This window comes from Dasypus novemcinctus, chromosome 26 (genome assembly GCF_030445035.2).
Source record: "Dasypus novemcinctus isolate mDasNov1 chromosome 26, mDasNov1.1.hap2, whole genome shotgun sequence".
Classification (NCBI taxonomy): Eukaryota; Metazoa; Chordata; class Mammalia; order Cingulata; family Dasypodidae; genus Dasypus; species Dasypus novemcinctus.
In genome coordinates, this window is record NC_080698.1 from 23,783,423 (window position 1) to 23,807,788 (window position 24,366).

The 24,366-nt window shown below is 38.6% G+C and overlaps 1 protein-coding gene across 9 annotated transcripts in view; it reads right to left on the minus strand.

Annotated features, from left to right (window-relative positions):
• CADPS (calcium dependent secretion activator) overlaps nt 1-24,366 on the minus strand; it is a 488,130-nt gene that overhangs the window by 349,059 nt on the left and 114,705 nt on the right. The gene's annotated exons all lie outside the window — the stretch shown is intronic.

The following is a 24,366-nucleotide window of genomic DNA, read 5'->3' on the forward strand; positions in this document are numbered from 1 at the left end:
ACAATAGTGGCGGGGCAGGGGGAGAAATAAATAACATTAAATTTTTTAAAAAATAAAATAAAATAAAATAAAAATAAAAGGCAAATCTTACCACAACTCTCCACTGCTTAGAAACATCCAACAGCCCCTTACCTATTCTTGGGATAAGATGAAGCACACCTTGGGAAATACAGAAAGTTAAATCATGTGCCTGAATTACACAGGTAGTTCTTGGCAGGGTGCATTTGAACACCAGGCAGATATGATTCCAGAGACACTGCAGGTATCCTGTAAGCCACACACTCCCTAGATGGCCCTGCCAGCCTACCATGGACTACTAACCTCTGAATTCCTGATTTTCTCCTCAAAACTCAACCCAGTGTCTCTGTCTTACTTCCTTTACTCAAAATCTAAGAAATCTAGTAGACATAAGCTCATTGTCCAATAGAACTTTGTGATGAAGGAAATGCTCCATGTCTGTACTGTCCAAGACGGTAGACAGCAGCCGTATGTGGCTATTGAGTACATGAAATGTGGCTTGAGTGACTGAGGAACTTAATTTTAATTGAAGTGAAATTAAATAGTGACATGTGACTAGTGGCTGCGTTATTGGACAGCACAGGTTTAGACTTTTTTCCATGAGGTTCATTCTTAACAGAAACCTAGAACCCAGATAAATTAATCCATAAAAGTTCAAAGGGAAGCCACAGTGTAATAGAGCCAGACCCTCTGGATTTAAACCCTAACTCTAGCACAGATTAACTCTTTGATCTTGTACGACTCACTTAACAAATCTGTGCCTCGGTTTCCTCAACTATAAAATGGGGATGTAACAGTAGCCACCTCAAAGGGCTGTATTATAGCTAAATGAGTTAATACATGTGAAAGGCTCAGACATTGCCTGGCATTTAGGAAACACTGTCATATCTTTCTATTATTATTACTTACTCAGTTCATAACTGTGAGGCCCGAGGATTAAATCTGGGCTAACTGCCCAAGAACATGTTACCCCCTGCTCCTTAATCAACTTTGGCAGTGTTGCCCTCACAAAGACAGCCCATCCAAACCCTACCATTTTAAAAAGAGGTTTAACTGAGACCTAGAGGCATAAACAGCTTGCTCAAGGTCACATTACTAGAATGTTTCAGAGTCTGGGTTTGAACACAGGCCATGAACTCCAGACATAAGCTCTCAGTATGGTGACCAGGTGCTTGCTCTTTGATCACAGAGAAGGGATGTGGGTGCACCTCTGATGAAGAATGTTAGACACCAGAAGAAGGTGGACAAACAGGCTGAGAGCACGGCAGTAGGTATTTTTAAAGCTCCATCCTTGGATAATTGAAAGATGGGGTGATAAGAAGCTACCTAGCAGTCACTAGCTGTGGTTATAGTTGGCAAGTCTTGCTTGGCATAGATCTACCCTGAGGGGCAGTCAAATATATGGCCTCTTTGGTTCCATGTAGGGGATTTTGAATTTCATTTGGTTAGATGAGCAATTATACCAATTTCCTTGATACCTTTTCATATCAAAAACAATGCATTTGTACCTCTTTTCCCACACTCAAAACTCTTGACTTTCCTATATCTAAATGAGAAATATAACTTTAGTTCTAGGTGAAATGGAAGAGTCATATACTTTGTATTAAACAAGAAAAATCTGAGGGTCTCAGTAGACCAGGCCTTAGTCACAAGCATCAGGGACCATCAGCAGAACCCTCAATAGAGGAGATAAGGAAGTATCTTATGACATATGACATACTATAAAGGAAGGCTGATTTGTGTCATCCTTAATTATAGGATCCAAGATTGCTCAGTTCCTACTTATGCAGAGAAGGTATAATGTCTTCAAGTAACAGGTGAAATAATTAATTTTACTTTCTTAATGGCACAGTAAGATTAGAAAAACTGCCCAAAAGCAAATCAAGTTTTTGCTCCCTTCATGGTTTTTTCTGGTATTGGTAAGCATTTGGGTGAGTTATGTGGAATAACATAGTTTTTTTTTTTTTAAAGAAGGCCCTTCAAACTTATTTTTTTTATTTTTTAAAGATGTATTAATTAATTTATTTATTTCTCTCCCATTCCCCGCCGCCCCAGTTGCCTGCTTTCTGTGTCCATTCGCTGTGTGTTCTTCTGTGACCGCTTCAATCCTTATCAGTGGCACCGGGAATCTGTGTTTCTTTTTGTTGCGTCATCTTGTTGCGTCAGCTCTCCATGTGTGTGGCACCATTCTTGGGCAGGCTGCACTTTCCTTCGCACTGGGTGGCTCTCCTTACGGGGTGCACTCCTTGCGCGTGGGGCTCCCCTATGCCCGGGGTTTGAACCACGGACCTCCCATGTGGTAAGTGGATGCCCTATCCATTGGGCCAAGTTTGCTTTCCAATATAGATTTTTCTAAAAAAGCCATTGCTTATAACATAGGTATGATCTATCTTGTGAGTGAGAAGCTGAAGCAGCCAGAACTGTCCTGCACTGATGGTGGGAATGTAAATTGGTACAACCACTTTGGAAAATGGTTTGACAGTATCTATTGGAGCTGAACATATATATACCTCATGAGCCAATAATTCTATTTGGGTATCTATCCGATGACAATGAGTGGCAACAGTCATCATATAGCAGGTAAAAGACCTGCATAGGGGAGCCTCACGTGCAAGGAGTGCACCCGTAAGGAGAGCTGCCCAGCGCGAAAGAAAGTGCAGCCTGCCAGGAATGGCGCTGTCCACACTTCCCATGCCGCTGACAACAACAGAAGCGGACAAAGAAACAAGATGCAGCAAATGGACACAGAGAACAGACAACCAGGGGAGGGGGGGAATTAAATAAATAAATAAATCTTTAAAAAAAAAAAATAGCAGGTAAAAGAATGTTCAGAATATCTTTATTCATAGTAGCTCCCAACTAGAAACAACCCAAATGTCATCAACAGTAGAATGAATAAATAATTTTGGTGTAGTCATCAATGGAATACTATTTACCAATGAATAAGAATGAACGTCTGTTATCTGCAACAATATAAATAAATCTCATAGATGTGAAGTTGAGCAAAAGAAGGCAGATGCAGAAAGTATATACTTCATAATTTCATTGTATGAATTTCAAAACAGGGCAAACTAATCCACAGGAGCAGTTTCAAATTGTGGGCCATTTGGGCACTAGTGTTGATTTTAAAGGCCTAAGACCCAGTTTTCCTCTGATGTCACCGTTGCCTCCATGGCAACAGTCATAGATTCTAAAATGGGCAGCCTCTTCAACAAAACAGACAGTGTCAATCTCGACAGCCTCCCGTGAAAGGGGCCGATGTTCTGTTGAAGAGGCACTTGCAGAGATTCAGCTTCCTAGACTGTGAGGGTCTTTATTACAAATTCCCTTTTTCCCGTTAGAGGAAGGTTTTGTAAGGGATGATGCCAGCACTACTTTGAGAACACAATGGAAGCCACATTTTATAACCATTGTCTTGAGGGACAGAACTAACATTCATTTAAAGCTGACATTGTTTCAGTTCTGGGAGTCTGTGAATCATCTAGTGGGAACTGGATACATAAAATAGGAATCCTGATTAAGCTTCCCCCCAAATAATTTGCTTATGCCCAGAATGAAACTGAAATGAGAACATTGTGACTTTCAGTCTTGCTCTTTTTCCGTAAGTTCATGAGCAGCGACAGGTTTTAGGAAATGGCACAAACCCAATGTGGGTTCAATGTGTGCTTATGTAGCTCTTATCATTTTAGAAATGGTCATAGGTACGCTGTGCTCTTTGACTATGTATGTAACCTTGCAAGGCCAATAGACCACAATTTACTGTTCTTATTCTCCAGGTGGGGAATTTGAGGCTCCCTAAGGTGAAGTCACTGCCCAGGGTCAGAGAGCTAGTAAATGACAGAGCTGGACTTCAAATACAGAAGGGTTTGTCCACAAAGTCCACGTCCTCTCTACCACCCTGTCTGCTTCCATCTGTCATGGGTTGGCCTCTCAGACTTCTGCAGGGAGGGAGATATTATACGCTCTTTATTACCTTTCACAATCTGTTTCCAACTTAATTAGGGAAGCCTTTCTTAGATCTAACACTCATCTCACTTTTTCTTAAAATAAATTCATTTAAATTCTTTGGAAGATACTCAGACACATCTCAGCTTTCTCATTTCCTACTATATCCACACCCTTGCTACTTTCTCCTTTAAAAATAATTATTTCCGAGGGTCTTCAACATCCCCCTCAACTAAGGCATTGAAAACTGGAATTTGAGGTTAGGGGAGACAGGTCACAGAGTTTTCCCACATCCAAATCTAAATGTTCTCTCAGTGATAATATCTTGAGTAAGCAACTAAGTTGTCCCATTCTGAAGGCTGCTTGGGAAAGACTGACTCTTTGCATTCAGGTATGAATAGTTAAACAATTCTTAGGTAATCTCAGACCAAAGGAAGAAGTGAGATAAATTTCTGTTTTCACCTTTCCCTTTGACATGGATATTGTAAGCTTGACTTTGGTTGGGGGCAGACCTAGAAAGAGGTGTTCAGTGTATGTTTAAAATTAAGCAACTTCATTCGTGGGGTCTACCAGCAGTGTGGATAAACGCATGAGATTTGGGGTCAAAACTGGAATCCTTCCAAATTCCCACTGTGTGACCTTGGCCACTTAACTTTTCTTAGCTTCCTTCCATTCTCTCATCTCTAAAATGATGATATTAATGGTACTTACTTGCATTATATAACACATACTTATGACAATACCTGGCATAAATCTTAGTCATTTTCAATCTTGCCTGCATTTATAATTAATCTCCTGGCCTTAGTATCTGGGATCTAGAAACACTAAGTGCATCTGGGCCTGCTTCCAGTGGGTGGTCATAGGATCCTAAAGTATTCATGTTGCTGAGTCCACTACCTGATTTTAGCGTAGGTTTTCTTAGTATTCAAATTGATGTGGAGCGCAGTGGTGTCTCTGAATATCTGGAATGGACCCTGTATTTTTCTCTGAGTCTGATCACCCCCTGATAGAGTGGCTGAAGGCATTCTTCCAAATGTTGGAATATAGAATGTTTAGAATTTGTTAAGAGAAAAATTTAAGGAAATGGAAGGATGGAAGAAGTTTGCAAAGATGTAGCAGTCATGCTTCTAACTCAAACCACAAATGTACAGAGCATATTACAGGGGAGACGACTTGCTCACTCAACCCCAAAATAAGAAGAAATGGTTTGCATACTAGCTAAATTGATTCATAACGTGGAGTTTAAGAGCTCAGTCTTTGATGTCAGAGAGACTAGGAATCAAGTCTCAGTTCTGCTACTTACTAGCTAGGTGAGCTCCTGACCTCTTAGAGCTTACATTCTATTGGAGGAGACTGACAATAAGAAATGAACGAAATAGCACGAATGGCCATTTGTGCCCTAAGAGAAGTTGGCTGCTAGGTTAAAAGAATTGTTCAGGGGTCATACTTTAGTGTCCAGTGAAGGCCCTTCCAAGATGGTGGCATTTAAGCAGAAACATAAAAAGATGAGAAGGATATGAGAGAAGTGCATTCCAGGGGAAAAAACAGTCCAGGAAGAGCAAACAGCAGGCGTGTTCTGTCTTTCACAGGTATCATCTCATTTTGAACTTTCTCCCAGACTTGTGAAATAGACATCTGTTCTACGTAGCTTTTGATATGGTCCCAATGATCCCTACTTCGTGATATTCTCACCCTGCCCCTCCCCTTGAGGCTGGACCTAGTGACTTTCTTCTAAGGAACAGAATACAGCAAAAGTCATGGCATGTCCATTATGTGATTAGGTCATAAAAGACTATAACTTCTGTCTTGCCAGCAGGTGCTCTCTTGCTGACTCTATGAAGCCAACTGCCACGCTGGAGAAGCCTACATGGCAAAGAACTGAGACCTTCAGTCCAACTGCCCAAGAAGAACTGAATCCTTCCAACAACTGTTGAGTGAACATGGAAGCAGATCCAGGGCCAAGTGAGATGACTGTCGCTTGGCTGGCACCTTGATGGCAGCCTGTGAGGGACCCCAAATCAGAGGACACAGTTACACTGCACCTCATTCCTGACCCAAGAAGCTCAGGGATAATAAATGTGTGTTATCAAACAAATATTTGCTATCACACGGCAATAGATAACTAATAGAGCCTTCATTTATATTCATTTATTCACTAATTCACTTATGGCAATCTCCCAGGCCAGGTTAAGGAAACAGAGGTGCACGTCCTAGTCTCCAGACTTGCAGTGTATCACAGGGGGAGGCAATGGGCTTGGGACTAAATTATAGGACAACTGCACTCTGTGCCATTCCAGTGGTTGCAATGGTTAGTCCTGGCAACAAAGAGGAAGGGAAAGAATAACCCTGCTTGGCAGATTCAAGGGAGGCAGGAAGTGAGGAAACTGAGGTTCACAAAGGGTTAGAAACTGTCCAAGGTTACCGAGCTCGTCTGAGTCATTCTTCCCTGTTCAAACGTGATAGAGGTCATGTATTTATCTCCAGTGTAAGAATGTCTGTTTTGACCTACAAATCTCACACTGCATCTCTCTATGCTTCTTAATAATCTAAAAACAAATACATGCTGAAATGCATTCATTATTGCAAATTTGAAAAAGGCAATGGGTTAATCAAGTTTCTGTGACAAAGATAGAGTTACACTTTCAATTAACTTTGATAAGCCAGAGATCAGACCACTCTAACTCTTTAGTAGGCATGCATTTGCTCACGGTTGGGGGTTGCACATCTCTACACAAACAAAGATGCTGGTTTTAGCAGAAAATGATTGAAAACATGCTTCATGATGGGATCAAATTAGCTACATCTATTTATATAGAAATATAACAGAGGTAATGATGCAAGAGTATCTGCCTGTGCAGAATTCGAAGAAATTTGCCTGAGAGATGAGTCTAATGCTTTTATTTTTAGTTTAATAATTTATCAAAACTGCAAACCTTCAAGGTGCTTAATTAAAGTTAATAAGAAATAATCTCCATTTTAAAAGTCTTATTAATTTGTTACTTTTTATAGAGCTTATGTGCTTTTTTTCTCATGAGTTCATGTCACATATTACATACAAAACTAAAATTAAAATGACTCTTCTTATTAAAAAGTTTTTTTTCTTTTCCTTTTCTTGCTCCCCCTCCCATTTGTATAAGTGTAAAATTTAAGGGCTTGATGAGTTTTTACTTATGTACATATCCATGAAGCCACAGCCCATGATATATAACAGCACTGTCCAAAAGAACTTTCTGTGATGATGGAAATGTTCCTACAGGTCTGTGCTTTTCAGTTCAGTAGTCACAAGTCACATGTGGCAGCTGAGCACTTAAAATGTGGTCAATGCATCTGGGGAATGGAATTTTTATTTTCATTTAATGTGGCTGGTGGCTACCATTTTGGACAGCACAGATTCAAAGCTTTCTTGCACACCGTCAAGTCACTATGTTCTCACCCACGCTTGGCTGAAGTAACCACAATTCTGATTTTTATCATCAGAAATTAGTTTGGTCTGATCTTGAATTTCATACAAGCGAAATCATTAAATATACACTCTTTGGAGATTTGCATTTTTCTTTCAACATAATGTCTTTGAGATTCATCTTTCTTGTTTAATGTAGTGGTAGCTTTTAAAAATTTGCTGTTACATTACAAGAATATACCATAGTATATTTATCCATTTTGATGAATATTTGTGTTTCTCTCTCCAAATTTTGGCTATTAGGAATGAAGCTGCTCTAAGTATTCTTGCACATCTCTTTTGGGTAGACAAATATACTAATTTCTCTTGGGTATGTATTAAGAGGCAGAATTGCTGTTATATGGTGAAAGTATCTAACTTTAATAGAGATTATTCACCCCACAGCAATGCAGGAGAGGTCCAGTTGCTTTTACTTCTGAACTGTGGCTATTTCTAAAGAATTCAGAAGTTGCTTCTATTAGGGGAATGTACAACTAACTGAAGAATCATTTGGCAATATCTAAAAACTTTAAATTGAAATTACCTCATGTCCTAAAAATTCTACTTCTAGGTATGTTCTCTGGAGAAATTCTTGCATATGTGTACAAGGAGACATGCACAAGTATATTCATAGCAGCAATTTTTGTAATAGATGCATTTAGAATTTATCAATAGAATAAGTGACAATATGTCCATAATGGAATATCATCCAGCAATGAAAATTAACACATATCGATCTGAATGAATCTCTCCAATATACATGGACCAAAGAAGTAGTAGCAGAAATATGAAATTCAACACCACTTATAGAAACTTTTAAAAGTCACTACAATACCATAGAACAGTTAAGGATACATAAGGCTTATAACAAAAAACACTAAGAAATGCATGGAAAGGATAAACAGCAAAAGCAGAAAAATGGTGACTCTTATGTATGGGGTAGGCTGGAGGACTATGACTTTCACTGTCCCACCAATACTGATTTATTTTACTTGGTATGGTAGGGTAAATTTTAAGGGCACAGCCTGATAAGTTTTTATGTATGTACCTATCCATGAAGCTAGAGCCCAACTCAAGACACAGAACAGCACTGTCCAATAGAACTTTCTGTCATGAATAGCTATTGGTGCTAGTATACTGTGTATCATTTGGTAGCCTTAAATATTATATGATAATAATAAAAAATCCATCAAAGTAGTAGAGCCTGATAAGCATTCCCGAGTACGCATTCTCACTTTCCTCTTTATGGCACTTGAATACCCATACTCTGCAAAGTTTTTGTTGGGCACCTGCTGCCAAGCTAGTGGCTACATCTCTCAGGCTTCCTTGTAAAGAGGTGTAATTATGCAACTATGTTCTTGCCAATGGACCTGATTTCTTATTATAACTTCCAGGTCATATCCTTAAAACAGGGGTTCTTAACCATGGGTCCATGAGCTTGAATTGAAATTCAATAAAACATTATTCTTGTGGGGCTGTGTTGGTACAGGTGTCATATATTTATTAAATAATACACAGGATAGCGTGGACTTAGTAAGGGGTCCATGGTTTTCACCTGAGGGGTAAAGGAGTCCATGGAACGAAAAAGGTTAAGACGTCCAGCCTTAAAAGGACACAGCTTGCCTACTACTTCCTCTTTTTCTTTTCTTGTGGGTTGATGAACTTGCGGGTGGTGAGACACCTTTAAGCACATGCACAGAGAATACAGTAGGAGAAGGTGGTGCAATAATATTGAAGGACTACTAGCTAAGAATTTTTTACATGAAAGAAAAATAAAGTTTTTTGGGTCTCCTTGGTTATAGCAGCTTAACCTATATCTAATGAATACAGTTAGCTAGAGCAATATGACCTAACCAATATAAATGGATGTACCAGATTACTGCAATGGGGTATCAGTTATAGAGAGGTGGTATAGAAGCACTGTAAGATGGCAAGAGAGCAAATGTGAAGGTGGACATGATAGGTTCAAGTTCTAACTCTGCTACCCATGTGACTAGAACCAGCCTTTCAACCAGTCTAGGTATCATTTCCCTCAACTTTAAAGGGAAATAGCAACATATGTCTTCCTTGCTTCATGAGAGAGGTATGAGGATCAAAATAATGATGCAATGTGCCTAATTTGGCATAAAAGCAGAGTATTAGCATTGAGAGAAATATATTGAATGGTCTGATATCATTTCCACAAAATCTTATTTTCAACAACAACGAAGCCACAATCTATTCTAGTTGGTTCTTACAGAACTCACAGCATGAACATTTTTTAAAAATTTATTGAAATATATCACTCATGAACATTTTATTACAAAGACTGTTTAGTGGTGTTACCATGTGGGGTAAGATAACCACAGAGGCAAATCTTGGACAGTTAAACAGCCATCTATGATGGTTTCCAGGCAATTGTCCTTGGAGAAAGATTTATGGAGTATGTACACAACACAAACATTCCTTATCCATTAATTCCATAAATAAAGCTCTGTGAAAGTGAGGCCCATTTGATAGAAAAATCAAATAGCCACCCTTCCGTAAGAAGTTACACTGAGTTAGAGTAGGAATACAATGTTTGAAAACAAAAAGGTTCTCTACCTCTTCATAGTGGATTTCTTACTATCTACTATACTCCTTGACAACTTGCAGAATGCCAAGAACCAGCACATAAATTTAAGTTTCCAAACTACAGGTTTACCATATTTTTTAAACGCAAATGTATAAATCATTTGTATAAAGATTCTGCAGATACTGATTTTCTCCTCTTTCCTTCTACTGGGTAAATCAGATCTTGGTCCCTCACTTATAAAGCCTCAATAGCATCCCTTCATGCATGGAATAATTGCAGGCTCCTAACTATGGCTTATGATGACCCATGGAATCTGTCCTTGGCCTAGCCCTCGGAATGCATTGCCGACCAGTCTCTGCCTGGTTTCTGTGCTCCAACCAACTGTGCTGCTTCTTTCTTGCTCCTGGAACATGCCAACCTCACACTTGTCTTTCATTGGTCATTTCCTGTGTCAGGAATGTTCTTCCCTAGGTCTTCCTAGATGGCTCTTGCACTTCATTCAGGCCTCAGCTCAAGAGTCACTGCCCAGATGGAGAGATTTCTCTGTTCACCCTATCTATAATAGCACCACTTACTCTCTTTCCCCTCATTCTGCTGAGTTTTTCTTTATAGCCTCTATCTGTCTTGATATGTCATTATGTATTTATTAGCCTCACACATTAGTATCAGCTTCATGAGGGCAGGAATCACTACTGCATCTTCAGTTCTTAGAAAAGTGACTGGAGCATGATAGGCACTCAGTCTGTGTGGAGTCAGTGTATGATTGACTGTTGCTTTATCACTAATGGTGCACCCAGTCTTACACACCTAATTCCATGTTCACCTCACTTTTCTATGAGGTTTTGTTGATCTTATTGTACTCAACTCAGTATTTTAAGGTGGAAAAGCAATGCCTGCCCATCTTAGAGTAACATAATGAAGCAGCTGATGCTTCTCAATGACACAAACATGAGAAGAGCAAATCTATTTTTCTCTGAAAAGGATTTGAAAGTGCTGATAAAAAGCTGACGTTCTACAATCTGCTACTTGGAAACATTATTTGACATTATCTTTCTACTTTTGCTAATCATTTCTTGAGAATAGAAATACTTCCACTGTTACAATTTTGTTTCACTTTGCATTAGAAGAGATCAATGATCTTCAGGTCAAAATTTCTTGTTGTATTTGGTATTTATTTGGTTTCTCTAGCAAAAAAAAAAAAACTATTATTTTATAATAAAATATAGTGTATTCATTAAAAGAAATTGAAATAATAAGTTGGGAATATACTGGTTTTCAACAGTTGAATACTAGAACATGTCAGCAATACTCATGGCCTAAGGTGCCATGGTAGATTCAAAAGTAGTTCCTGGTTATAGCCATGTTACTTGCAATGTTACTTTGTAGCTCTTTGCAGAGATCCTCCTCTTGAATACTGCCTGGTTTTGTGATTTCCTCTGGTCAACAAAACACAGTGAAAGTAACATTGTGACAGTTCTCAGCCAAGACTTCAGGAGGCTTCATACTTCTCCATTCTCTCACTTATAATTCTGACCAAAATTCATGTGAAGAAATCCATTGCGAGACCACAAGGAGGATAGCTGAGTCTTCTCAACTGAAGTTTTTTTGTATTAACCTATGCCAAATAGAACAGAGCTACCTATCAGACCTTACAGCTGACAAGAATCACATAAGTGAGCCTAGCCAAGAACCAGAAGAGTCACTTTGTTGACCTGTAGACTTGTGCACAATAAGAAATGCTTCCTGGTTTAAGGCATTGACTTTGAGAGTAATTGGCTACACAGCAGTACCTAGCTGGTGCCGATAAAATGGTAGCAATAAAAGAAATACACAACTTATAAAGGCAAGGGCTTTACAGCTTTCTAACAATCACTGTTTCTTTAGTTTCCTAGTAAATGAGGATTTCAGACTTTCTGATCTCTCATCTAGTTCCCAAAACTATTCTGATTCCACCCTCATTCTTAGATACTTAGCAAAACCATTCAGCTTGAGTTCCTAAATCTTTACACCAGTCAATCTATTTTCTCCTTCCTTTGAATACCATAGCCTTTTAAAATTATAACATCAACATTAATGCCAGGAAGCAGTCACTTAAGCAAAGTAGTATAGTACAGAAAAGTAGACAATTCAGACAGTTTATAGAGAACGAGAAGGACAAAAGGAGAGATTCTAGATTAGGATAGCTGCAACAGTAAAAAGAGGTTAAAAACTATACTTCTATCATTTTGCATGTGTCTTACTAGTGGTCTGCTACTCATAACGTATACTTATTTTAAGTGTTGTTTGTGTTAGTCATCTACATTCACACTAATGCTGGACAACAATCCATTCCCAAACTCACTGACTTACACCAACAAACATTTGTTGTCATGCTCATGGATCTATGGGATGGCTGGTTCTCCTGATATAGGCTGGGTTTGGCTTTTGGCATTCGATTTTGGGTTGCTTTAGACTGTGGGTTGAATGGGTTTGGTTTCAGGTGTTCAGTTCTGTGCAATTCTGCTCTGTATATGTTAAACTGAGCCCCAGTCCAGAGAAGTAGCAACCACCTTGGACATATTCTTCCCTTAGAAAATCACCAAAGGGTAATATCAGTAAGACCAAGCATGTGAGCATATTTCAAGCCTGCTCGTCAAGCTTGCCAACAACCCACTGACAAAGCAAGTGCAATGGCTAGACCAAAGTTTGAGAGGTAGAGAATTTCACTCAACCAACCACAAGATCAGAACAAAACTTTTCATTCTCATACAGGGGAATGAAGAATTGGGGCCAATTATTACATCAGCCATATTATCCTTATGACCCAATTTCCTTTCTAACATATTGTCCTTTATTGGGCAAAAGAGGATAGCAGACATCTTGGATAATCTCCTTTCATTTAGTCTAAATTGTATACGCATAATTTCAATCCAGCTCACCCTCCTGTGTGGAGTGGTCACTGATTAATCAAGTTCCATTGTTATCAGAGATCTCCAAAGTCCTTCAGATTTTGAAGTTTCCTATCCCCCCACACACCCTACTTCCATTACCATGATCAACAGTCTATCATTTATTAAATCCCCACCACGTAAGAGGCTCTTTACCTTATTTCTACCTGGTAGCTACTAATATCCTTGATTTATAGAGAGGTTAATTAACTTACTAAAAGGTACATAGATAATAAGTAGCTGAGCCTGTACTCATATACACATTTGGGAATATGATATCTCTACCATTGCACTGTCCCCATATGTTAAAACTTTCTACTGTGTCATATACTGACTTTATATTGCAGATGGATTTTGCCCCCATCTTAGTTTTGTTCCTTCAAAATAAATTGTATACTTCTTGAAGGTGAGGATCTTGTATTACACTTCTTCAGATTTATGTTTTGCACATTTTGACTAATTGTTCAATTTCAAGAACTGAATCCAGAAAACAAGCCCAATCCTAAACATGGTTACTCATCAGAATGGAACTTTACCAGGATGCAGAAATTTGATTAACCAATGGCGGTTACTAAGAACTAGCACCACCCATTCTATTATCTGGGAATATCATTATTTCTATTTTATAAACGCAGAGAGTGAGGCTCAGTGATGATAAATGGCTGACTCATTGTCACATAGACCACAAAGTAAGTAGTTAAGCCAGAACACAAACCCAAATCCCCGAACCTGGGGGCCCAATTTCTCAACACTAGTGTTCATTCATCAACTTCCATACAATTCTAGGGTGAAATTATAACTAGGGTGAAGATTTTGGCTGTGAAATTCTAAAAAGAACCACCCTTGGTAAATTCCTACTCATGCACCCAGTGTTGGCTCAAGTGCTAATAATAATAGATTATAATGAGTGTTAATATTTTTTGTATTCATATATGCCAAGCATGAGTGATTTATTACTTACCTTATCACAGCCTCACCATCCATGTGGTAAAGTAAATTCTGTTGTTATTCCCATTTTACAGACAAGCATACTGATAGAGAAATTAAGTGACTTATTCAAGATTTATAGTAGTAAAGAGCAGAGCCTATATTGAATCTACTATATTAAGACTCTGGCATTGCATGTTTGGCTTTTCTAATACATAATAACTCTGTTTTTAATTCCAACATTGTAAACAAGCATCATTTCCTACTGTTCACAAAACGGATGGGCTGATAAATTTTATGTTAAATCTTTTGCAGTGAAAAGAGAAGATCTTATATTCACGACGAATTGTTTTGGAAAGCAAATAATTATTTCTTTTATGATGTGATAACTATTTAATTCTGAATTATTTAATTCAGAGCAAATCTGATGACTGACTTTTTATAAATAAAGTTTTACTGCAATACAGTCACATTCATTTGTTTATGTATTGTCTTTTGCTATAAGGACAGAGTCAAGGAGTTTCTACAAAGACCAAATGTCCTGCAAAACTGAACATATTTACTATCTAGAACTTTACAAAAAAAATATGGTTGACTCATGGTTTAATTATTAATTTAAAAACTTTTAAATTTGGATGTTCATGTGTGCTTTTGTGGGTATTTTTTTTCCCAAAAGGGCAGCTTCGAGTTCATCCTGGGGTCAGTGATATGCAGGAAAGGATTAACTGAGCTGGCCTAAGGGCTCAAACTCTACACCTCCCAAGAAGGGCTGGCCATCAGGATGGGCCCTTGGCAAACTCCTAGGAGATGATCCTTAAGCCTTTGGAATATTTTCCCCATAAGAGTGTTTTTGTATGCCTGGGCCACAGGCCAGGCCATGCAGCACCAGTTTGATCAGATACTTTGTACTTAAATTGTGATGTGGGGTAAATACGTGTTCTGGGGGCTGGTGTCTGAAGAGCTGAGATGAGTCACACAGGTGCTGCATTCCTAAGTGATTGGTCCCCACTAAACCCCCCGTAGGACACCAAAGCTAGGACACCAAAGCTCGCGGGAGCCTCCTTGAATGGCAACACTTTGCCATGTGTCATCATGGATCTTTGCTGGGGTGATTAAACATATCAGTGGGATTCCACTGGCTGAAGACACCTGGAAGCTTATGCCTGGTTTTGCCTAGCCTTTGCCCCATGTGCCTTTTTGCTTTACTGATTTTAATGTATGTCCTTTCACTGTAATAAACCATAACCATGCATATAACAACTTTTCTGAACTTGCGAGTCCTTCCAAAGAATCATCAAGGCTAAGGGCAGTCTTGGGGATCCCCAATGTGCTGTTTGCACCTAAAAAGATGCTCATGTTGTAAACACAAAGCAGCCACTCATTCAAGTCATCAGTTGGCCGTATAACCCACAAACACTCTTTAGACAAGAAGGACAGCATTTTCTATCCTTTAACCATGCTTTGAAGACTGAGGCTTTAGTATGTTTTCAAAAATTAAATCAGAAATACTTTACATTAATACGGTAGAACCAAAATAGGTGAAGCAAACATAAACCTAACCTGTCTCAATTGAATAAAGACATGCCCATTAAAATGAGAATGAGCAGTGCACAAAACTGAGTCTTTCACTGACTTTTCTTTTCCTCCAAGAAATTTTAGGAGAAAGAAGCAAGTTACAGGAAAACAGATTCATAAAAGATTTAGTAAAATGCACACGCATCTCCCTTCCTAAGGTATAGATAGGATCAATAAACTTTTGACTTTACCTTCAGAATCTTCTTTAACTACAGAAAATTGGGAAGTGGATGTGGCTCAACAGATAGAGCATCCTCCATATAGGAGGTCCAAGGGTTTGATACCCAGGGCCTCCTGCCTTGTGTGGTGACCTGGCTCATGCACAGTGCTGTTGCGCACAAGGAGTGACAGCCCACACAGGGATGTCCCTGCGTAAGGGAGCCCCCTCACAAGGAGTGGCCCTTGCTCAAGGAGAGTCGCCCTTCGTGAAACTGCAGCCAGCCCAGGAGTGGTGCCACACACACAGAGAGCTGACGCACCAAGATGACGCAACAAAAAAGTGACACAGATCCCCAGTGCCGCCTGATGAGAATACAAGCGGACACAGAAGAACACACAGCGAATGGACACAGACAATGGGGGGAAGGGGAGGAGGGCAGGGGAGAGAAACTTAAAAAAAAAAAAAAAGAAAAGAAAATCACTATTTTCAGCAATTGAGATTAAAAACTTGTTTTTGCACACTTGTAACCATGAGTTCAAATCCCATCTTTGCTGCTGGATGACCTCATATAAACTGCTTAACTTCTCTCAGTTTTAGTTTTCTTCTTAAACTAAAGTATAGGTAAACATTTCTACCTGATAGGCTTATTGTAAAGTATTAATGCTAGGCCTGGCACTTGGTAAATGATTAATATGTGGTGGCTCTTATTATTGTTCAAACTGAGGATCAGAACACTGATCATAAAGCCTCCACTGATTGAAATTCCACCGTGGAAGGTTAATGCAGAATCATTCACTGCTCTGGCAGGAGAAGAAACAAATATATTTTACACATATCTTCAATAAGGATTGAAACAAAAGGGTGAACAGCAAAATTTAATCAGTACAATACACTCCATTTCCCAAGCTTCTGCTAATTCTAGGTCTGAATCATTGAGGAAGCAAAAAATCTGCATGTTTGAAGAAAAAGGTAAATATAAATCACGACCATGGGAAGAATGAGCTGGTGAAACATGCCAAAAGGCTGTTAAAATACTTCTGTTTACAAGGCTGTGCTTGATAGTTTCTAACAGGTCTCATAATTTGGTGAACAGCAGCAAAAGTAAAAAGTACTATTTCTGCATGTCTTTTTCTGAATGTATATCTTTTTATCACATTTGATTAAGATTTTGTGGTTCACTGCTAATGAAAACTTTAAATAAAAGGGCATATTTATGATTTTATTTTGGCAACAAAGGAAACAGATTGCTAAAATATCTATAGCAATTTGAAGGCTGCATAGAAAATATTCAGTTCCCTATTACTCAGATGCAGGATCTCCACTGTCTCTCAATTTTAACCTTCCATTGCAGTTAGTCTCTCAGTAACAGTAGGTGTAATAAGATAGAATTATCTGGCAATGTTTTAGGAAAAATTGGGAGAGGAGTAAGACATCTTGAAGGGATTATCACCTAATGGTTGCTCTGGGATATGAAATATTGCTATCTGGCCCTTTACGCCCAAAGCTTTTTTTTTTTTTTTTTTTTTAAATACATAGATCACACAAAGTGTTACATTAAAAAAATATAAGAGGTTCCCATGTACCCCACACGCCACCCACCCCCACTCCTTCCATATCAACAACCTCTTTTGTCAGAGTGGTACATTCATTGCATTTGGTGAATACATTTTGGAGCACTGCTGCACCACATGGATCATAGTTTATGTTGTAATTTATACTTTCCCCCAGTCCATTCGGTGGGTTATGGCAGGATATAAAATGTCCTGCTTCTGTCCCTGCAATGTCATTCAGGACAACTCCAAGTCCCAAAAATGCCCCCACATCATATCTCTTCTTCCCTCTCCCTGCCCTCAGCAACTCCCGTGGCCACTGTCTCCACATCAATGATACAATTTATACCATTACTAGAGTCATAATAATTCTATAGTACAATACCAGTAAGTCCACTCTAATCCATATTTTATTCCTCCATCCTAAGGTCCCTGGGATGGCAATGTCCACTCCTCCTCTAAATCGAGAGGGGGCTTAGATCCCACATGGCTGATTGATGAGATTCCCCTGCTTATAGTTGTAGACTCTCTCAGTTCCCTGGTGTGGTGGATGACCATCCTCACCTCCCTGTTAGCTGACCTGGGTAAGTCCACTGAACCAGAGAGTAGGAGTTGCAACTCTGCTGAGGCTCAGGGCCCAGTTGACACATGGACAGTCCAGAGATTCAAGTCTCCTGAGCATACACCAACCCCAGTGCCAAGCGCAAGTTCAATAAAAGTGACAGAAGAGGCATGTGTAGAGAAGCCACATCTGAGTCCAACTCCATCACACTCAGGAGCATAAATTCCAAAGTAGGGCCCACTGGCAAGGCACTAAACTCCAGAGCCATCTGCCATGACCGGAGGACCTTTAATGCCCTCTAATTTTGGCCCCATGACCTAAAGGGAACATGTTTACACGGTATCTTCATTGTGTTCTCTTTCCAGATCCTGAGATTGTCTAAATTAAAGTACATCTGGCAAGCAAAGTCATTTAAAACAGCAATCCATGAAATACCTAATGACTGAAAGGTAGCACATGACTTTGCAATGACCACATTTCATTTTTGTCCCTCTTCTTTCATCCACGTTGGGGGAGAGACAGGCTGACCAGGAAAACAACCAAACACACCTTTGTGGAATGTTGGCATTTAAGCTCCATGAGGCCACAAATGCCCTGGACTCTGCATTTAATGATTTAGTCAATATTTAAGTGATCATCTATTTTGTGCCAGAAATTATACTAGGTGTTGGCCTTATAGTGGTGAACGCAACAGACATGGTCCTGAATCTGGTAGAGATAATGTAGAGGGGGAGATAGACAATAACAGAATAAATATATAAGGTAATTTCAGATTGAAATAAGTGCTATGGTGGTAGTAAATAGGGTAGTTCAGGAAAACAAACAAACAAAAAAAAAGAGGGGGGGGGGCAGAAGAAAAGCCTATTTCAGACAGAATGGTGAGGGTGAGCCTCTAAAGATTACATTTAACTTGACACCTGAAGGAGCCAGCCATCCCATGAATAGTGGGATAGGAGAACATTTGTGGCAGATGACCCTAGGATAATCCTGAAAAAGTCTTCTTCCCTTGAGAGTGGATGGAGTCTGTGACTTGTCTCTAACCAATAGTACATGACAAAAATAAAGAGATTTTGCAGATGTGATTAAAGTCCTCTATCAATGGACTTCAAATTAATCTAAAGGGAGATTATCTAGATGGGCCTGACTTTAAAACGGGGTCTAGAAATCAGAGACCTTGAAGCAGTAAATAATTCCTCTATTGTTGGATTTAAGGAATTCTATAGCTGTAAGGAAATATGTTGTGCCAACAACCAGAGGGAGCTTGGAAGCACGTTCTTCCCTCATTAAGCCTCCGGATAATAACACATTCTAGCCTTAATACGCAGAGCAGAGAACCCAGATAAATTGTGTCTGGATGTAAGATTTACACAACCTGAGATCATAAATGAATATTGTTTTAAGCTGCTAACTTTGTTGCAATTTGTTGCATAGCAATACAGTGAGAACAAATCTAATACCCTAAGCTGAAGGACAGTAAGTCTTTGAAAGGTGTGTAGTGAGCAAGGAAAATGATAGTCAGGAGTCAGATCATGGGCCATTCCATGACAAAATAAGAAAGTTTAGGCTTTGTCCCCAGCACCTAAAGTGATGCCAAGTGCACAGAAGGTGCTTAAAATACCTGTTGAATGAATAAATACTGAAATCATATTGCTAAATATTGGTGTGTAATACTAGATTGACATTGCCAAAAATACTCCCAGGTTTGAAAACATTTCTTCAATAGATACTTATTGAAAGACCATTATGTACAAAGAACTGTGTTGGTGTTAAAGGGCCAAGAAGAGTGATTTAAAAATAGAACCTGCCCCAAGAAGCAAATTCTCAGCCAACAGATCCACTGGAAACTTCTGACAAAGAAGAAGTTATGAAGTTATATGGAGATTAAAGACTCTGTAATGAGGTGTGGATACAACCCAGCGATCTGGGTCACAGCTGAAGGCCTGATAATTTGAGGTTTCTCTTTAGAGTCTAATAAACTATCTGAAAAGCTGCCAACTTCTAATCAAGTCCAAGGAAGATAACACAGTAATAAGATAACCACATCATCAAAGGCTGTGTCATGATGGTTTGGAGGAAAGGAAATGAAATGTTAAGAAAATTAGCAGTTCAATAATGGTGAAGAATTCAATATTGAAAATGCAGAGGTGTTTGCAGACAGGGCAATTATATTCTATGTGTTTTTAGACAAGTCTTCTAAACTTATCTGAAAAATCTCGAGTCATTCAAAGAGAATAAATGAGAAGAGTAGTGTCATCTCCTCTTCGTCGATGTGTGAATGGCTGCTATCCACGCTACCGATCAGGCAGAAAGGATGGCTGAGGAGAAGGTTAGAGTCCTGCTGCTGGCTTTTACAGGAACTTAGAGTGAGATCAGTAACAGCACAATGAGAAATAACATTCGCAAAGAGCAGAAGAGAAGCTCAAGGGGAAAACTGACTTCCTTAGCACAGGCTCATCATGTACTCTTGGAAATGAGCTGGACTGCTTTACTAAGATTTTGTTTAAAAAGATTTTAAATTGTAGACTTGCCTCCTAAAATCTACTTCATGAGCACTTTTCAAGGGAAAACGTGCACATGTTTTAATGAGACAATTAAGGATAACTGTTAAAGGTGTAGGAAATAGCAGCCACCTGGTACAAATGGACATCAAATTGACACCAAGTTTGAAATCACTAAAAGGAAAGGGGAGAGACACTGCTTGGTATATTTTAATGTTCTAAAATATGTCATTATTATTTGCTTTGCATTTTATGATGATGGAAAGTTGGTCTGTCTCAGTTGCATTTCTCAGATGATGCAACCAATTCTTAAAGACAGAATTCACTCAAGGAATGAAAGAACCCACTAGTTCAGTTGCTGAGTTAGGTTTGGAATTCAATTCAAATGCTCAAATAGCTACATAATTGCTTCTCCCCAAGATTCTAAGAAAAATAAAAATAACACTGTTTGGGTAATAAGAGTTGCCAATTATTTTGTACTGGATACAACAAGGAGTGCAAGCAAACTCTTCTAGGACATAGACCCATCCATTCTCAAACAAACAAAACAGCCCTTAAAAAATTCTATGTGAAAACATAGAGGAGATATTTATTAAGCCTCCTTGCTTTTTTCTTACATATTATGATAGACACGGTTTATGTTACAAGACAACTGATGTACAACTGATAAAATTAGTGTTTGATAAATGTTATTTCCCCTTTGAGACGAAAACTGCAGTTAGTGGCAGGATCTCATAAAGAAAGATTATAGGAACTTTCAGAAAGTGGCACCAGGAATCAGATTACAACTTCTTCTAGGAAGCTATACGCATAAGTGGGGGATAGTACACATGCTTCTGGTTTTGGAAGAACCAAGGAATTGTTTTATGTTGTAAGGAGAAGGTAGCCAAGGAAAAACAAAGCAGAACAAAATTTAAACAGGGTAAGGATGAAAGTGATATGATTTCATTTGCATATCCTTGTTTCTGTGAGTTGATAGAGCTTTGCAGAGCTAAGTGCAGTCTACCAGAAAGCAACTGAGTGAATCTATAATTTCTGACAGCTGATTGCAGAACATTTGGGAAGTGCACTCTTTCCCCCTGCCTGTTCATATACAGCCTGACAGGACGGGGAAAGGAGGGGGGAAATAATATCAGTGCTTTGCTGCCTACACAGACATCATGGAAAGTTGCTCTGGTCAGTGTGAGGCTCTTTGATGGATGGCGTCACTGCCCCACCAGCCTCATGACGTCAGGCCAGTGGCTGACCAAGCAAGAGCTTCTCCAATGTGAGATGACGCAGGAGGGCAGTTGAAAATGAAGTTTCTATTTAATGTATATGTTTTCATTAAAGAGGATCATTAAAAAAATGAGTCCATCAAAGCTAGGATTTCACAAATATTACTTCTTAAAATATAGATGGATTTAAACGAGGGAGGTAGTTCAAAGAGGCATTAAATAAACAAACATACAGGCAGTCTACAGAAATGGCAAAACTCAAAAAGGCAGTACGTTAACGACTGAAGTCTAGGAAATTAAATAATTTCTTCCTGTCCCAATGGTTTGATGATTTCTTTGTTGAATCTACTAGTATTTGTTTGCATTTATAAAATAACTATACATTTAAGGCAGACAATGTGGCAACATAGAAAAGCACAAAAATCATCAAAATCGACCATAATGTTACTACCTAAAGCCAAGCACTAATAACATTTTGTTTGTTGCTTTTCCAGCAATTTTTCCATGCTTTTAGTTTTTCCTAAAAATGGCATTGTGCTTCTGTGCTCCGTTTCATAGCTGGACTTTCTATTTCACAATAAAAATTGAATATTTCTCATTAAAACTAAAGCTTTCTCCTTCAACCTGTCTTTTATTGACTGAAAAGTATTTCCTCATATGGTCAAATCAAAACTTAATTAATTAATTTCCTTTCAGGAAATAAAGTTGCTTCCATTTTTTCCCTGCCACATAAAATGGTGTAATGCAGATTCTTGGACTTCACACTCTTGTACACCTCTATAACAAACTCCTAGAGGCGGAGCTGCTTTGCTGAAAATTAACAAATTACAGAAAGGCCCAATAGTATTTTATTCCAACAGTAAGTTATGAGAATACCCATGTCTATAACTTTGCAATAGATTATTATTACCAATATTATCTTTTTTTTTGAATATTTTATTGGTCATTGATATATAACTTCTTAGATTACATGGAATTCTTTGAAAAAAGACCATATATTTAGAATTCATTTGTATTTTTTCTTTTGTGCATTAACTGCATATGCTCTTTGCCCTGATTTTACTTGGTATAAAAGAAGTAATAACCAAACTTCAGAAATGAGTATAGAGTAAAATAATAATTGTAGTAAGTATCCCTTTCCCAAGCAGTTCTTTACCTTAGCATTCTTATAACTCTTTTGGCTGAGGGGACAATCATAATTCTGGGGAAAGAATATAATTTTATTATACTATATTTTTTCTTTTTTCAAAAATTATTTTTTCTAACTCATGGAAAAGATGTTGAAAATAAAATAAATTGAATAAATTCACTTTTGAGGGGAAAAAGCAAAATATGGTCCTGGCATGAAACTCTACTCAACAAGTTAAAAAACACTGAGATAAGACAAGAAATGGCATAGCAATGAATTAATTCCAAAGCTGCTGATATTTAAGCAAGAACAGAAAATATGCATCATAAACAGTTGCAATAAGGGGAAAAATTAACCCTTGGAATCATTTTGTGCCTAGTGGGTTTGGGAACACTTGACTATCACTGTAATTCTGAATCCCCAGGGAGGGTGATTTTCAATCTTTCTAAGCTATGATAACCCACCTTCTGGAGGTGGAAAAGGTTATTGCAGTAGTGAAGGGTTATACCACATGTCCACCCTATTCTAAAAGGGCCCCATGGGATACAGTTATATTTAAAATAAACCAGTTAAATTAGTTTTATTTGGAGATATATTTGAAAATTTCAAAAACACTTCTTGATCAAAGAGACCTAGTTGACAGTCAGTATTCTGAATTGAAATTGGCTGGGAAAAAAGTAAGATGTAAAGAATATCTTTGAATGTAATGTATGCATTATTTTATGAAATGCTAAAGCCCTACTTAACTAAAAAGTCCAGAAAATTCTGGGTGAGATGTAATTGTTGGTAACAAGACCCTACCCATCAGGTAAAATAAATTGCCATTATACATTTATTATTTCTACAAAATTTATTGAGTGCCTGCTATGTGCCAGTGTTTAGTACATTGGGAATATGAGCAAATAAGCCAAAGATGAATCTCCACTGTCATATGGAGAGGGCTGGAGTGAAAGTACGAGTCAGATAATAGATAAACAAGACAGTGGGAAATAGTGACAAAGGCTGTGATGGAAATAGAATATGACAATGTGATAGAAAGTGACTAGGTGAGATGGGAGGTAAGGAGGGACTTTAGATGGGATGGACTTGGAAGAGCTCTTGGAGAAGGTGACACTTAAACTATAGTTATGCAATGGCTTTGGCAAAGAGCTTCCTAAGCTGAGGGAAAAGCAAACACAAAGGTCCAAAAGTGGAAACAACTTGTGTGTGCTGGGAAAGCAGGAAGAAGATAAGCAAGTAGTGGGGAGAGTGGTAGGAGGGGAGCTGGCTCATGTGCTGCCTTAAGCTGTGGTGAGGAGTTTGGATGCAATTCCAAGGGTGATGGGACACCACTGGAAGGTTTTGACCAGAGGAGACGCAATTTACATTTTACAAAGATCACTCTAGCTGTTGAGTGGTGGGTGCATTATGGTGGGGCAAAGGGGAGGCAAATTACTAGTTGGGCAGATGCTGGTGGCTGGAACTAAGGGGTAGCTGTGGAGGCAGAAGAAACCCTCTAAATCTTGTCATTCTCATGGTAAACAATTATGCCACTGTTCTGGTACTGTGTGTCAAAATTTTCCCTTCCACTATAATATATTTTAAATGCTACCATTTATAAAGCACCCCATGTTGCTTTGGGTTTTGTAAACATTGAATGCTTATAACAACTTCATCCCAGGCTCATGTGTGGAGAGGTTAGCTACCTCCCCAAGGTCAAAAAGTTAGTGAGGAGTCTTGTTAGGATTTACCCAGCTCTGTCTGATTCATAGCTAGAACAGTACAGTCATCAATTTAATATACTTTAGAGGGATGGGGTTGGCCTAAGAACACCAGGGGATAGTTGAGTTTCCCTAAACGTTCTAAGAGGAAGGTTCTAGTACAAA